General features: G+C 42.4%; 1 long non-coding RNA gene across 1 annotated transcript; it reads right to left on the minus strand.

Annotated features, from left to right (window-relative positions):
* Positions 1-2,206: 2,206 nt before the first annotated feature.
* On the minus strand, positions 2,207-2,956 carry LOC140342827 (uncharacterized). Its single transcript, XR_011923166.1, has 3 exons — positions 2,847-2,956; positions 2,563-2,622; positions 2,207-2,269 (listed from the first exon to the last, which is right to left on the minus strand). It is a non-coding gene; the product is annotated as an uncharacterized lncRNA (long non-coding RNA).
* Between the last annotated feature and the right edge of the window lie 13,646 nt (positions 2,957-16,602).

Below are 16,602 nucleotides of genomic sequence, written 5' to 3' on the forward strand. Positions count from 1 at the left end.
AAGATATGACATGCAGAATTCCCACACACAAATATCACACTGTGCCCATGATGTCGTTACACATGCCCACAGAGTGGATATATTTTCCCAAGTATTTTTTTTATATAGAAGCCACAGCACAGCTATAGAATGGGGGAGGGACAGCCTGTGTCCCCATCTCATTCTAGCTGCGCTCTTCTCACTACCCAGCTCTTATCGGCAGCTGGAATCTTCTGCATGGATGACAGCTGAGAATGGATCGTCCTCTATTGTTCTTTCAATGGATTAGAGCTGAAGATGAGAGCTGGGCAGAGGTCCACACACCTAAAGTTGGCTGTTCACAACTATGTACATAGACATATTTCGATGTGTGTGTGTATATACGGTTTGTAAAAATCTTCATGATTCTACCCCATTAAGCTCAATCAGAGGTAGAACATTTGAAGAGCACTAATTTGCCTCCTCGCTATCCCGAATATGACCGTTCGAATTTGGGTGGAGGCGACCCGAATTTTGCTGCATTCAAATTCGACCCAAATTCGACCCTCCCACGATGCATTCAAACAAGTAGGTACCTCCCCCATGATGCACAGTGCCCTCCAATTAGAGCATTAGTGCCCCCTTCATGTTTGTTGTGGCAGACACCCGATTGGCTGTCTGTCACTGCATGCCACACAGGCAGCCATTGGCCTATATAAGGCCAAGGCGTGCCTGCATTTACCACTCCTGACAGAGCTTTGCTGATAGCATCACAATTGAGGGTACATGGCATCCATCCACCCAAACACAAGGCGGCATGTTCCGTGGATGGCAAGACCAGGTGGAGGAGGACGACCCTGTGCTGCTGTTCGACCCACAGGAGTGTGGGTCCAGAATTACCCCAGCTGTGGGTAGTTTAAGCCACATGACAGCCTTCATGCAGGAGTGCCTAGATAAAGATCCATGCATAGAACACATAAAAACAAAGACTGACGACTATTGGATTGCTACATTACTGGATCCACGTTATAAGCCTGAGATACAAGTGATCTTGACCCAATACAGGGGACCTAAAATGCAGCACTACCAAGAAGTGCTTGTAAGGGACTTTCCGGCAGCAGCAGGGATCCCTATGGCAGTTCCACCAGCCATGGGAGCCAAAAAACTACTTTAAGCGGCATGGGTCGCAGCAGCATTAGAGGTTGTCTAAGCCTAACTATGCAGGCTTTTTTTCAGCGGAAGCAAGCTGCCAGTCGTGCAGCAATTGCCAATGACACTGAGCAGCAGTACTCAGTCATGACCTGAGCTCTGCATGGGACATCTGCAACCTGCAAAGCCAGGACCCACTGGGCTACTGGGTATCCAAGCTTGAGCAGTGGCCGGAGCTGGCAGAACATGCCATTAAGATCCTTGCCTGCCCAGCAGCAAGTGTGTTATCTGAAAGAGCGTTCAGTGCAGCTGGGGGCGTAGTGAGTGACAAACGGATTCGGGTCTCCGCAGAAAATGTCGACCAAATCACTTTTATTAAAATCAATAAGGCTTGGATCGGCAATGACTTTAACACCCCCTCTGCAGAGTGTACTGATTAGTCGTCGACTGCTGCGCGGAAATCTTGATGGGAAGAGCACGTTCACAGCCTTTCGGCATCTCCTCCTACTCCTCACCTCAGTGGCCCTCTACCTCTACTCTTTCTCTGAGGTTTTTAACTTGCAATGGAGCTGTGTTACTGGCAAATATTTTTTTACCGAGCACCCTCTCGGGGCCCTCTGCGTTCATCTGCTTTGAGGCCTATATCACTTGTAATGGAGCTGTGTGATTCAGAATTAAATATTTGTATTTTTAGTAGAGAAATACATATTTTTTTCTGTCCTTTTGGATAGATAGCAAGTGCTATCAAAAATAAATATCTGTATTTTTTTAAAGAAATACAGAATTTTTTCTGGCTTTTTTGATAGATAGCAAGTAGGATCAGAATGAAATATCTGTATTTTTTTATAGAAATACAGAAATTTTTCTGTTAATTTTGATAGGTAGCCTATATATATCTACACACAAAATTAACAAATAGTTTACAACTGCATCTAAACTATGTCAATTTGCAACAGAAAATATATCAATCAATCAATCAAGGTTGAGGAGGAGTAAGGGACCCTAAACAAAAAAAAAAAAACACAAATGTAACACATTGGGAAAGGTTAATTCCCCTAACACATCCCAAAATAAACACTAATGGACCAGTTCTTGGCTACCTCCACAGTGGATGCAGCCCGTGAAAACTCTTCAGAACCAGAAACCAGCAGACATGGATGTTCTACAAAGGCACATGATATATCACATCAAAATGAATGAATGTGGTGACAAGTCTTCACATATCAAAAGTCCCCAATATTTCGCACAGGTAAAATTATTTTTGACATTCAGTCAGAAATTAGAGTCTACTTTAAATATTTTACTCAATAGGCTCACACATTCATAAAGGAAGGCTGCACCAGAAACATCTCCCACGAAAATGTAACAAATCTTATATATATAGATATATTATAGAAAGATCGAAGGGTATTATTTAGCTTTTGGAAGGCTGAACACACACACAAACCAAATGACCTGTATTCTCCTCCAGGCTTCTCTGCAGTGGATCAACGACCTCCTCCTGTAGATGGTGATCTGTTAAATAAAGCATAAAAACAAATGAAATAGAGTGAGCTTGACTCTAACCCAAGTTCATTTGGATTGATCGGTTCACCACAAATCTAATCAGAAAACATAACTCTCCCAGAGCAAAAAATGTGTGAAATTAAACACTCATATTACACATGAGTGTGGTTATAAACATGATTAGAGACACGTGCACAATGTTAAACAAGATGTACCATGAAGGTCCATCTTACCAGGAGGAAGCCCAGTGTCATCTCGATGCGGAGTGATATCCTCATCATTCACATCACCCGGAGCACAGAGGGCAGGAGGGGACTGCTGCGTCTCAGGGTGTACTATTGTAAAAAAAAAGAACTACACACATTGTTGATGCAAGTAAAAGAAGGTAAAAATACACTAAAGAGGTCATTTTAAAAAAATGATCTCATATTTCACCCATTCAAACATAAATAGGTAAAAACACAATCCTATTTTGTTGCCAATGCTAATGACTAAACTGTTGCAATCCCCCCAAAAAACACAAAAATAAATTAACAAATAATTAATAAATTAAGGATTGAACTTACATGGTTGCCAAGCATCGGAGTCATCCCGGTAGTCCACCCCTACCACTGTTTCTGGCCCAATGAATGACAACGACAATCTTTCGTACTCCCTGAGACGCTGCACAAGATGTTCAGGATAGATCCCACTCCTTCCAGCCTCTGTGCCCAGGACCCTTTCGACGTGTCTGAAGATGTCACTCACACGTTTTTGACACTGGGTAATGGTCCGTTGTGTACTGCCCACTGCATTAACACTCCCGGCAATTTCCTCCCAGAGTCCCTGCTTTACAGCATGGGAGGTCTGGGAGTGAAAGCCCCCACAGATTTGTGAAAAATGTTGTACGTAGGACTCCATGAGGGCTGCATTTTGCTCAGGAGTGAAGCTGGTTGCCTTGGAAGCAGAATCCCTGGTCCAGCTCAAACTGGCTGAGGTGCCAGGTTGAGGGCCCAGGGGCCTAGATGTTACTTGGCCTGCTTCACAAAGCAACCTAGCTGGCCTGAGGGAGCTGCCTGTTGGTCTATGGACTGAAGACCCTGGGGTGATGGTGGTAGTGGTGGCAGGGCCGGCAGCAGCGACAGCGGCGGTGGTGGCCATTCGGCTTGGCTTCATGTTACTAGAAGGAAAAAAATAAAACAGTTATGGGACAACACACCAAAAAAATTTTTCGGAGGAATAAAGTAAATGGTGTATTCTTACTTTTAGTTTTTCTTGTAGCAACCTTCTGGTTTGTTTGGCTTTCTTTTGGTTTGTAAATTTTTGATTTTCATGCTAAATTGGTAAGAAGCTTTGTGAAAATATATGGGGATACAGTACGTGCGCACGTTTATGCGCGGTTCATGTGCGGTACGTGCGCACATTCATCCGCACTCAAACGTGCGCCGGGGCATGGATTGTGCTTGTTGTTGTCATGGAGGAGGATATTGAAGTAGAGTCGCTCTTCACCACTGCTGTTGTGGCATCAAACACAACTCTGCTGGTTACTGCAGAGGAGGAGCAGCAACAACAAACCGAGGAGCAGCCTTCAAATTAGCGACGGGTCCGGGGGCCATGCGTTTTCTTGGAGCGTAGCCGCCTGGATGATTTACGTGACGAGGATGTCAAATGGCGTTTCCGCCTGTCCCGCCCAGGCTCTTGGCCACTCTCTATATTTTAGGAAGGGGTTCCTTTCATACCTCCTCGGCCTTAATTTGTGGACTAAGCCAGCCTGCCTACAGTTTCCAGGGTTTTTATGAAGGTCATAAATGCCATTGTGGACCTTGTCCCACTATATATTTACTTCCCTCAAACATCTCAGGAGTGGAGGAAGGTAAAGGTGGATTTCTTCAGGCGAGCAGGATTTCCTAATGTTTTGGGGGCTATCGATGGCACCCATGTGGCAATTCAGGCCCCTAAACTGCAGGAAATAGCCTTTCGCAACCGGAAGCGATATCATTCGCTGAATGTACAAATAGTCTGTGATGCCAACAGGAAAATCATGAGTGCATGCACAGGTTTTCCAGGATCATGCCATGATGCCTATATCCTGCGTCAGAGAGCCCTCTACCAGAAATTCATATCTGGAGAAATGCCTGAGGGCTGGTTAATAGGTAATGTATAATGTCATTACTGTAATACAACTAACAGTAGTAAAATCATAAAGAAACCTAATATGTTGCTATGTCCCTTTGCATTGTCAGAATGCCAGGCTATGACATATATTGTATATATGTCATATTTTGTGCTAACGTCTAATTTAGCAAATAGTTTATAAATATTGTACAATATTGGGAGCATGGGGGAAGAACTAACTTTCAGATATTCCCAGAAGCCCTAGTATAATTACTATGTTCACAGCTCACAGTACTTCAGTGTGGTAGTCAGTAGTAACAATGGCTCCTAACAACCAAAAAGCAATAAAGTGACCGAAGAGCACAACCCTTTTCAACCTTTGTAAAAAACTCTAGTGTTACACTGCATTCACAGAACACTTACTATACCAAGAACACTTATATACTATACTAACACTTATTATGTTTGTCATTTTACAGCTGACAAAAGATACGGGCAGCTTCCATGGCTTATGACAGCTGTGCGTCACCCCCGGTCTGAAGCAGAGCATAATTACAACAAGGCTCTGGATAAAAGCCCGGGGGTTATGGAGCACACCATCGGGCTGCTAAAAGCACGGTTTCTGTGCTTGGAGCGGCCCGGTAGTGAACTCCTCTATGCACCCTGGAAAGCTGTCCAAGTCATCATGGCATGCTGCGTCCTGCACAACCTGTGCTTGCACCATGGTGATACCTGGGACATTCCAGAGGAACTCGAGCCAGGGGTGCACCAACATCCAGCCTCCAGCTCCCAAAGCACAGCAGAGGGCCGTCGAAAGTGAATATATAGTGGGCCAAGGTCTAAAATGGCATTTAAACCTTCAGAAACACCCAGGAAACTGTAGACTGGCTCAGTGCACAAATTAAGGGGGACATGGTTTGAAAGGACTCCCTTCCTAAAATATATAGAGAGTCCAGGAGCCTCGTCATTCTTGGCACAGCCTAGCTTCTCTTGGTTTTCGCTGCAATTTTAGCTTCCAGAAAGATGTACAGGTCATGGATGACCTGGCGGGACAGGCATAAACGCCTTTTGACATTCTGGTCATTGGTTTAAGGAGCAAAACACAAATGAGTTTGTTGGCACAAATAGAAGCAATAGAATATGTTTGGCACTAAGTCAAATTGTCCCTGGCATTTTTCAATACAAATTTACTAATACGATTAGAATCATGTAAACAGATAAATAAAGCATACTATCTGGTAGTTAGTTGTTGCAATATCACCAACACCATTGGGTCATCTGTGTATGCTTCCTTCTTGGTCAGCTACGCGGATGCACCAAGTATCCCTGTTATCTGTGCATGTGGGACAGCAGAGCTTGTGAGAGGCATTAGGTGGAAAGGAATTGGCCTCCAACATCTGCCCTATTATTATATTCCCGCCTCTGCACATGAAACTGGGTCTGATGAAGCTTTGCCAACTAAAGGAGAATGTTTCAAGTACCTCATTTTGGCATTTCTCAGCCATTTGAAAAAATAAAGGTGTGTTTGATGGTCCGCAGCTGCTCATCAAAGATGAACATTTCATCAAGACAATGTCAAAAGTCAAAAAGTCAGAATGCTTGGTTATCATTCAAAGCCATTGTCAAGGACTTTCTTGGAAACACACAAGCAAATAATCACACAGAAACTGTCCAGAAACTCTTGGGGAGCTACAAATGCTAGGTTGCAATATGAGCACCAAGGTGCATTTTCTGCATAGCCATCTTTTTAACTTCCCGGAAAACCTTGGTGCAGTCAGTGATGAGCAAGGTGAATGATTCCACCAAAATTTGAAGGTCATGGAAGGACGGTATCAGGGTAGATGGGATGTACATATGATGGCTGACTATTGTTGGAGTATCCGGCAGGATTGTATTGTCCTAACACTGAACACTCCAGGAAAAGATATAAGCGTACATTTTTACCTTAACCTCTTACCCGATTATTTTTCAAATGTTTTACTGTACAAAAAAAATGTCAAAGAGTAACAAGAAATCTTTTGTATGAACAAAATAAATTTAAACAAACAGTACATTCAAGCTATTGTCATTGTATGTAAAATTTGTATGTTTTTTGGAAAAAATGGAGGGTACCCTGTATTGTAAAAACTGGATATAATAGCAAAAAAACGGGGTCATTTCTGGATTCACCACCCAAAAATTACTAAAAAACAAGTGTAAGATCTGACTCAACAAAAAATGCGTTCCCGGGTGTAATACTTGTATTGCACGTGTAGATGTGGCTGACACGCATGATATGTTATCTACCTGGTGTCCTTTTTCAGTGTTACCAATTGGTCAAGGGTAATGGTATCCTGAAATAAAACATACCTCGATATATCAGTACAAAAACACTGTTTATCCGTCCAGTTTCAGTGAATGGAAGCAAGGATATGTATCTGTCTTGCACGGTAGACACGCTTAACCTTGCTTACATCCCGTAGAAGGGAATTGTATCTGGCACCCATATACATTGAATGTAACCGATGTATATCGAAGAAGTTCTCAGTCTGCTTGTGCAGTCTCCTGTCATGATATACAATGGATTAATGGAGATATGGTCACGGGGCTAAGTCTTCGTTATTGAGACAAAGTGACTGGTATGTTTGAATTGGTCACGGGACAATTTTAAAGTCTAACCAAATGGGATAAATTAGATATACATGGGCAGGTCGAGATAAACCTATCTTGGTATACACAATGTATTATATATTTAAATAGGCTGAAGACTATAATGGAACATGTACACAATATAGAAGTACTATATGCTTATACCTATGATGAGACAAAACGTATAATTTTAGAAATACATACAGACAAAGAGAAGGTTATCTCCACTTAAGACACACTAATCACTATTACCGAGCATCATTGGTGGAACATAACTGTTCCCCATCTGCATATTCTTTTTTGAAAATTATTATTCACCCTTTTGTAATCATCATATGCATATTAATACTACTAATCATTTGTAATGCTTGCATGTATAAACGATTTACTGACAGTTTTGCTAAAATAAAAAAGGAACTGATTGGATTGTCCACCACAATCCAAGTACTTAGAGACACAAGGACACCTTAAATCCGCCTGTGCACCACAATCCAAGTATACAAGGGTGGAGTGTGGCAGGAATGGTGAGGCTTTCCTCTGGAGAGACACCTAAGAGTTAATCTTTTTAGCAAGTCAAATACAAAAACATGGAATACTGAATACATGTGTTGTGGATGTACAGGTGGATCTGTGTAAACTGTCTAGTCTGTGCCCTTGTGAATATCTTGGTCCTGATTCATCAATGAAATGCGCATACGCGCGCGCCAATATACGAGGCGTTTTTCCGCAGGCCAGAGCTGAGTGCTAGTACACACACCTTCATTTGCCAGCCGGATTCCTGCCTTGATAAATGAGCAATAGGGGTCGCAAATCTGCCAATTAAGGCGATTAGTTTTCAGCTGCGTGATTAGGGAGGATCTGTTAAGCTGTCAATGGTGAGGTCAGAGCAATTAATTAGCGCACACCTGCTCTCTGTTCTGTGCGCATCTACAGTCCATTACAGGTCAATTTGAATCTTTAATGCTTCATCTTCTTTTGGGTAAGTGTTACATTTTTATGTTACATTGTAGTCATTCACAAAATTAATTAACTTATTGTTACATGTTCTACAAAGGCATCATAAAGTAAGTTTGCTTAGATGTTATGCATTGATGTGACTTTGTAAACCTAATTATTGTTAGTTTCATATTTTGCTGCAATGTTTTTGTGCTTGGTTTGTAATGAGAGTTTCTGTTGTTTAGCAAATCTTCCAAAATGTTTTGTCATTTTTTTTCAACAAATATTCAGTACAAATGTATGCATGGTTTCCACTCCAAACTGCTACTTGAACCCCCTGTTTGCCTCTGTCCCATTCTCAAATTCACATTGTCACATATTGATATTTGAATGCATTATGTACATATTTCTTTTAGGAATAAATTGTCATGGTTTTTCTTTCTTTGTTTTTTGTTTTATTTTATTACTCTGACATTTGCACTCATGTTGATTTGCTGCCACACAACTCCTCTGTACATTTGTAGTAGTGTTATAGGTTTGTTCATTGTTTGTCATTGTGCTGTGCTGCCTGATCTTAGCCCTATTGCATACAAACACACTTCCACTTGCTGTCCAAACAGGTTGTCAATTAGTTGTCCAGCTGAGTTGCATACTTATTCTAACACACCTGATGGTGATGGGAGGAGTTCCAGGTGTTGCACCCAAAGATTGTTTATGAATATGTAAATAGAAATGTATATATATATATATATATATGTATGTATAGGTAGGTATGTGTGCGGGGATATATGTATATAGTACACTGTAGGAGATATCACAATAGTTAGACTGTATCTAAGTAGCATGAAACAATACAGGAATGCAGGGCCAGGAATGTGAGGTTTGAAGATTAAACCTGTTTTATCTTGATCTGGCCATATGGCCCTCCTAGGGGGTCTCCAAGTCCAGGACTTCACAGAAGTAACAAACAGATGATAAAACAGATCACCAGTAGGGCCTTTAACCACCTGAGCGTTACAGTGAGGTCTAGATTTCTGTTCCAAAAGCGTTACAGGTTTTCATGAAATTTTTTTTTCGAGGGACACGCACGCAGGGAGAAGCCGGCCGGCTTTTTTTTCTCCGCCGGCCGGCTTCTTGTCTTAGAAGGCACCCGACGCTGGAAGGGGAACGACGCTGGATGATCAGCGGGACCAGGTAAGAAGCTGGCCGGCATCTTCTTCTCCGCCGGCCGGTATCTTCTTCTCCGCCGGCCGGCATCTTCTTCTCTTACCTGGTTCCGCTGGTTCTCGGAGAAGGCACCCGATGCTGGAGAGGGAGATTGACGCTGGAGGACGACGCTGGAACACGAACACGATGCTGGATGAGCACAGCGGGACCAGGTAAGTGATGATTTTAATATAGGGAGAAAAGTTCGGGGTTATCGAAAATAGTAAATTTTTTTAGCCCGTACCAAGGTCGGGCTTATCGGTCAGGTGGTTAAGGGGCAATAAATCCATCAAGCATGAGTCAGCAGAAGATGGAGGCATGATTGAACAGATGGGCTGGGGTGATGATCCAGCTGGACCTTTATGGACCCCTAAACATAGATTCCAGCTGGAGATTCATATATCAAATTTAGTGGGGAGGTCCATCAAATTACAGTAACCAATCCCAATCTAATGGGGTGTGTGCCAACTGATGGTCATCATACAGAACACATCCCCTAACCAATTCAAGAGCCCCAAGGATACCTAATAGGAATTAACTATATAAAAATGGGAACATGAACCTTCTTTTATTGAATATCTATATGCATTGATAGGGGATATAATTTCCATATTTATGCAGATAAATATTCCAAAAATCAACACCAGGTTGCCAAGCACAACATCAAACCACATTGATTGCCAAACTCACAAGCAGGGTCAAGCATTCTTAAATACCAGATAGTATGCTTTATTTATGTGTTTACATGATTCCAATTGTATTAGTAATTTTGAATTGAAAAATGCTAGGGAGAATTTAACTTAGTGCCAAACAATTATTAATATTTTATTGCTTTGTGCCAACAAACCCATTTTTTTGCTCCTCAAACCAATGACCAGAATGTCAAAGGGCGTTTACGCCTGTCCCGCCAGGTCATCCATGACCTGTACATCTTTCTGGAAGCTAAAATTGCTGCAAAAACCAAGAGAAGCTAGGCTATGCCAAGAATGATGGGGCTCCTGGACTCTATATATTTTAGGAAGGGAGTCCTTTTAAACCACGTCGCCCTTAAATTGTGCACTGAACCAGTCTACAGTTTCCTGGGTGTTTCTGAAGGTTTCAATGCCATTTTAGACCTTGGCCCACTATATATTCACTTGCTCACATCGGCTTGGGAGTGGAGGAACATAAAGGTGGATTTCTCCTTTAACCGGAAGCAATATCATCCACGAATGTACAGTAGTCTGTGATGTGACATTCCAGAGGCTTGGCAGCACAGCAGAGGGATGTTATCGTCCTGTAAAAAAATAGATTACATTTTTAGGATGTGTTAAGCAGCATGGTTAATCATGTTTTGTTGGCAACTACATGGTGCTGGGTTGTATTTTTAATGCTTTTCTGGCTGCATAAGCAATGCTTGCCCAAATCTGCACTAAATTGCACTCTGCCCCAGTTTGGCAATGTGTTTTTGTAAAGTGTCACATAAAGGTCCAGCTCTTACACAAATATGTCTGCTATTTCATTCCCCAAATGATTAAAGTCTGCTTGCTATGACTTCAACTCCTAGGTTGGTTTGTAATACAAACATGATGTGCTAAAATATGCATGCATTGTAAAGATATGTAAATACTCACGCGTAAAGACATTGCCAATAAGTTCATCCCTGACTTGATGGCCCTCTGCTGTGCTTTGGGAGGTTGTGCAAGACGCAGCATGCCATGATTACTCGGGCAGCTTTCCATGGCGCGTATAGGAGCTCACCACCGGGCTGCGCCAGTGTGTTGTTCTTGGTATAGTAAGTGTTCTGTGAATGCAGTGTAACACTAGAGTTTTTTTTACAAAGGTTGCTAAGAGTTGTGCTCTTCTGTCACTTTATTGCTTTTTGCTTGTTAGGAGCCATTGTTACTACTGACTACCACACTGAAGTACTGTGAGCTCTGAACATTGTAATTATACTAGGGGAATATCTGAAAGTTAGTTCTTCCCCCAGGCCCCCAATATTGTACAATATTTATAAACTATTTGCTAAATTAGATGTTAGCACAAAATATGACATATATACAATATAAGGTCATAGCCTGGCATTCTGACAATGCAAAGGGACATAGCAACATATTAGGTTTCTTTATGATTTTACTACTGTTAGTTGTATTACAGTAATGACATTATACATTACCTATTTAACCAGCCCTCAGGCATTTCTCCAGAGATGAATTTCTGCTAAAGGGCTGTCTGACGCAGGATATAGGCATCATGGCATGATCCTGGGAAACCTTTGCATGCACTCATGATTTTCCTGTTGGCATCACAGACTATTTGTACATTCAGCGAATGATATCGCTTCCGGTTGCGAAAGGTGATTTCCTGCAGTTTAGGGGCCTGAATTGCCACATGGGTGCCATTGATGGCCCCCAAAACATTAGGAAATCCCGCTCGCCTGAAGAAATCCACCTTTACCTTCCTCCACTCCTGAGTTGTTTGAGGGAAGTAAATATATAGTGGGACAAGGTCCACAATGGCATTTATGACCTTCATAAAAACCCTGGAAACTGTAGGCAGGCTGGCTTATTCCACAAATTAAGGCCAAGGAGGTTTGAAAGGAACCCCTTCCTAAAATATAGAGAGTGGCCAAGAGCCTGGTCATTCCTGGCACAGCCTGGCTTCTCTTTGTTTTTGGAGCAATTTTAACTTCCAGCAAGCTGTACAGTACATGGATGACCTGGCGGGACAGGCGAAAACGCCTTTTGACATCCTGGTCACGTATATTATCCAGGTGACTACACTCCCAGACTCGTCGCGAAATTGAACGCTGCTTCTCGGGTTGTTGTTGCTGCTCCTCCTCTGCAGTAACCAGAGCAGTTGTGTTTGTTGCCACAACAGCAGTGTTGAAAAGCAACTCCACCTCAATATCCTCCTCCATGATAACAACAAGCACAATCCTCGCCCCAACGCACATTTGAGCGCACCCACTGTATTCCTACACATTTTCAGAGCTTCTTAGCCATTCTGCATGTAATCAAAAAAATAACAAACACACACAAAAAAAAACAACACACCAACCAGAAGGCTGCTACAAGGAACTACAACAGAACTGAAAGTAAGAATACATCATTTACTTTATTCCTCCAAAAATGTTTTTGGTGTGTTGTCCCATAACTGTTTTATTATTTTTTTATTATTTTTTCCTTTTAGTAACATGGAGCCAAGGAGAATGGCCGCCGTTGCTGCTGCCGGCCCCGCCACCACCACCACTACCCCAGGGTCTTCAGTCCATAAACCAACAGGCAGCTCCCTCAGGCCATCTAGGTTGCATTGTGAAGCGGGCCAAGTAACATCTAGGCCCCTGGTCCCTCCACCTGGCACCTCAGCCAGTTTGAGCCGGACCAGGGATTCTGCTTCCAAGGCAACCAGCTTCACTCCTGAGCAAAATGCAGCCCTCATGGAGTCATACGTACAACATTTTCCACGACTCTGTGGGGGCTTGCACTCCCAGACCTCCCATAATGTAAGGCAGGGACTCTGGGAGGAAACTGCCGGGAGTGTTAATGCAGTGGGCAGTACACAACAGACCATTACCCAGTGTCAAAAACGTGTGAGTGACATCTTCAGACACGTCAAAAGAGTCCTGGGCACAGAGGTTGGCAGAAGTGGGACCTATCCTGAACATGACACTGGGCTTCCTCCTGGTAAGATGAACCTTCATCATGTGTTTCATTTCACACGTTTTTTGCTCTGGGAGTGTTATGTTTTTTGGTTATATTTGTGGTGAACCGATCAATCCAAATGAACTTGGGTTAGAGTAAAAGCTCACTCTATTTCATTTGTTTTTGTGCTTTATTTAACATTTAATCACCATCTACAGGAGGAGGTCGTTGATCCACTGCAGAGAAGCCTGGAGGAGAATACAGGTCATTTGGTTTGTGTGTGTGTTCAGCCTTCCAAAAGCTAAATATTAACCTTCGATCTTTCTATAATATATCTATATATATAGGATTTGTTACATTTTCGTGAGAGATGTTTCTGGTGCAACCTTACTTTGGGAATGTGTGAGCTTATTGAGTAAAATATTTAAAGTAGACTCTAATTTCTGTCTGAATGTCAAAAATATTTTGGCTGTGCGAAATATTGGGGATTTTTGAAATGTGAAGACTTGTCACCACATTCATACATTTTGATGTGATATATCATGTGCCTTTGTAGAACATCCATGTCTGCTGGTTTCTGGTTCTGAAGAGTTTTCACGGGCTGCATCCACTGTGGAGGTAGGCAAGCACTGGTCCAGTAGAGTTTATTTTGGGATGGTTGGGGGGGGGGAAGAACCTTTCCCAATGTTTTCCATTTGTGTTTTTTTTTTGTTTAGGGTCCCTCAGGTGGACATTTACCACAAGAAGAGGAGGGGACACCTGGAGTTTCTGTAAGCAACCCATGTTTAATGTTTAGGATTCAGAATAAATGTGTCTAACATTTGTTGATGTTCCAATGTCAGGATGCCGTCTGCATAATGTCATGGTGTTATTTTAGTAATTTTTTTTTTCCCTTTGTAGCAACCAGTGGATGCAGGTGGATTGGGTCAACCCAGTGTGGGCAGCCAGCTTCTAAGCCTCTCTCAGAGGCAGGTTGGCCAGTTTGATAGAGTAGTGGAGTCAAGGATATCTGCCCCAAGTTCAAATAATTTGGAACAGGTCCTCATTCAAAATCGCCAGGAATTTAACTAACAACATCTGGCAGGCATGCAGCGTCTGATTGAATCGGTCCAACAACAATCGGCCACTTTGGGTGCCTACATGTTCAGAGTTGACCATCTCTGTAACATGTTAAGTGAATCCCTGGGCCAACAATCTCAGCTAAATCAGGCGATTATTCACAGGCTTAGAGTTGGCAAATCCCAATAGGTCCTGCTGTCCCCCCATCTCCTGCAAAACAGCCAGTGCCATCCTTCTCCCTGGCTCCACCCTGTTCCCCGGCTGTTGCCTGGCCACCTCCACCTCCTGGCTGCATACCCTGTGCCCCTGCGGGCCCAATTTGTGCCCCTGCCAGCGCACCACGTGCTTCTGGAATGGAGCAAACTCGGCCAAGCTTCTAAACAGGTTGGTGTAGGATAAGAGCATGTTCAATATTTTATGGTTCAAACAACCATGGTGTAAAAACTAATTTTTTTTTTTTGTGTTTTTTTAAGGATGGAATTGGATTGGCAAGGCTGGAACGCGATTTTTAATGTGTACTTCAAAACAAATAAAATAACCTTCACAAAATCTGGCTTTCAGTTTTCTTTACAAATGTCTTATTTTTTTTATTCTCCCCCATCACTGTAAATGTGCAAAACGCAACAAATATAAAAATATACCAATATAAAACTTTTTGAAAAACATATCTACAAAATTATAAAGTTTTAAAAGTGGTACTGCCTGGGCATACCCCGAGAAGGGGCCATCCTGAGCTGGCACTCCATGGCAGACATCCTCCTGTGCAGCCAATACAGGCTATCCCGTCTACTTCCTGGCGGGTGAAGAAAAAACAAATAATAGATTAACTGGAAGAGTTTGGTCAAAACATGTCCTTGTAAAATACAAACAACTTAAACTATAAAGTTACCAGGAGGATGTCTGCCATGTCGCTGGGGTTGGGGTGGCGGTGGTGGGTGGCTGCCTTCATCGATGTGTATGTGGAAGGAGACCAAAAAAAATGAGAGGTAAGTACTGACCAAATGTAATAGTATAATATACAGCTACTTCTTAAATTGCACAGTGCTAAAGAATTCAAGTTATGTCATCTCATCTGACTGTTTTGCTGTTTACACCGTGCCAAACAAGAAAGAAAGATGATTCCTGGGGCCAAGCCAATTATGGCTATAGAACTGAAAGTGATCTAGTATGGTGTCAAGGAAGGTTGAGAGTTTTCGCAAGGGACAAACTTGGCTAAGTGACATTTAACATTGGGGTAGAATCATGAAGATTTTTACAAACCCTATATACACACATCGAAATATGTGCATATACATAGTTGTCAACAGCCAACTTTAGGTGTGTGGACCTCTATCCAGCTCTCATCTGCAGCTCTAATCCATTGAAAGAACAATAGAGGACGCTCCATTCTCAGCTGTCATCCATGCAGAGGATTCCAGCTGCCGATAAGAGCTAGGTAGTAAGAAGAGCGCAGCTAGAATGAGATGGGGACACAGGCTGTCCCTCCCCCATTCTATAGCTGTGCTGTGGCTTGGAAAAATATATCCACTCTGTGGGCATGTGTAACGACATCATGGCCACAGTGTGATAGCTGTGTGTGGGAATTCTGCATGTCTATCCTGCAGCCTTACAACTCTGTGTACAAGTGCAGAGGACCCTCATAGATAATAGTCCCAAAATCTCAGCCCACCAGATTTCAAACATTTGAAGACATGGGGATCCCAATTGAAAACACTATTGAAAATCCTACATTGGGAATGCATTTTCCAAAGCAAGTGCACATAGGAGTCCTTAATTGAAAAAGTGGACCCCCGAGGCCACTTACATAGCAAGGAGCAATTGTCCCCCACTTGAACCTACATTTTCTGGTTTATGCACCTCACCATTCCCAATAGATTGGGGTTCCTTGAAATGTAGGTATAAATTTAGGGGTAACACCCCAATTCTCCTTGCTAGGTAAGTGGCCCGGGGGGGCATAAATGGGCCTTTTCGCTTTTGGCCTCCTAGATGCACTTGCTTTTTAAACAGCAACAACCTCCAAGAAATGTGGTTAAGTAGTAGCTAGTAGGATCCTCGGTGTACCCTCAAAATTTAAAATTGTTACAAACAAGGGTTTAGGATATCTGAAGGATTAAAGACGGTGAGTTCTTCGGCTGAGGAAAATGAGAAGCAGCCTTAACACACATTGAAATGTGCAAACATGCATGATGCATAAAAACACATTGAAATGTGCATGCATGGATAAACATGTGCTTATGCAACTAAAAAGAACCTAAAGAAAGCTAAAGTTTTCTAAAAAATTCACCGTTTGGTACAGGTGAATACAGGTAAATTTCTGGCCTACTGTAAAATAAATACAGATATTTCAGTGTTTGATACCTGTTCCTATTTACCAAAGAAACCGTTTGGTACAGATTTTTGCCTGAATAAGTAGGAGGCAGACTTTGGGACCCTTGGAGAGTGT

The sequence above is a fragment of the Pyxicephalus adspersus genome, chromosome W (genome assembly GCF_032062135.1).
Source record: "Pyxicephalus adspersus chromosome W, UCB_Pads_2.0, whole genome shotgun sequence".
Taxonomy (NCBI): domain Eukaryota; kingdom Metazoa; phylum Chordata; class Amphibia; order Anura; family Pyxicephalidae; genus Pyxicephalus; species Pyxicephalus adspersus.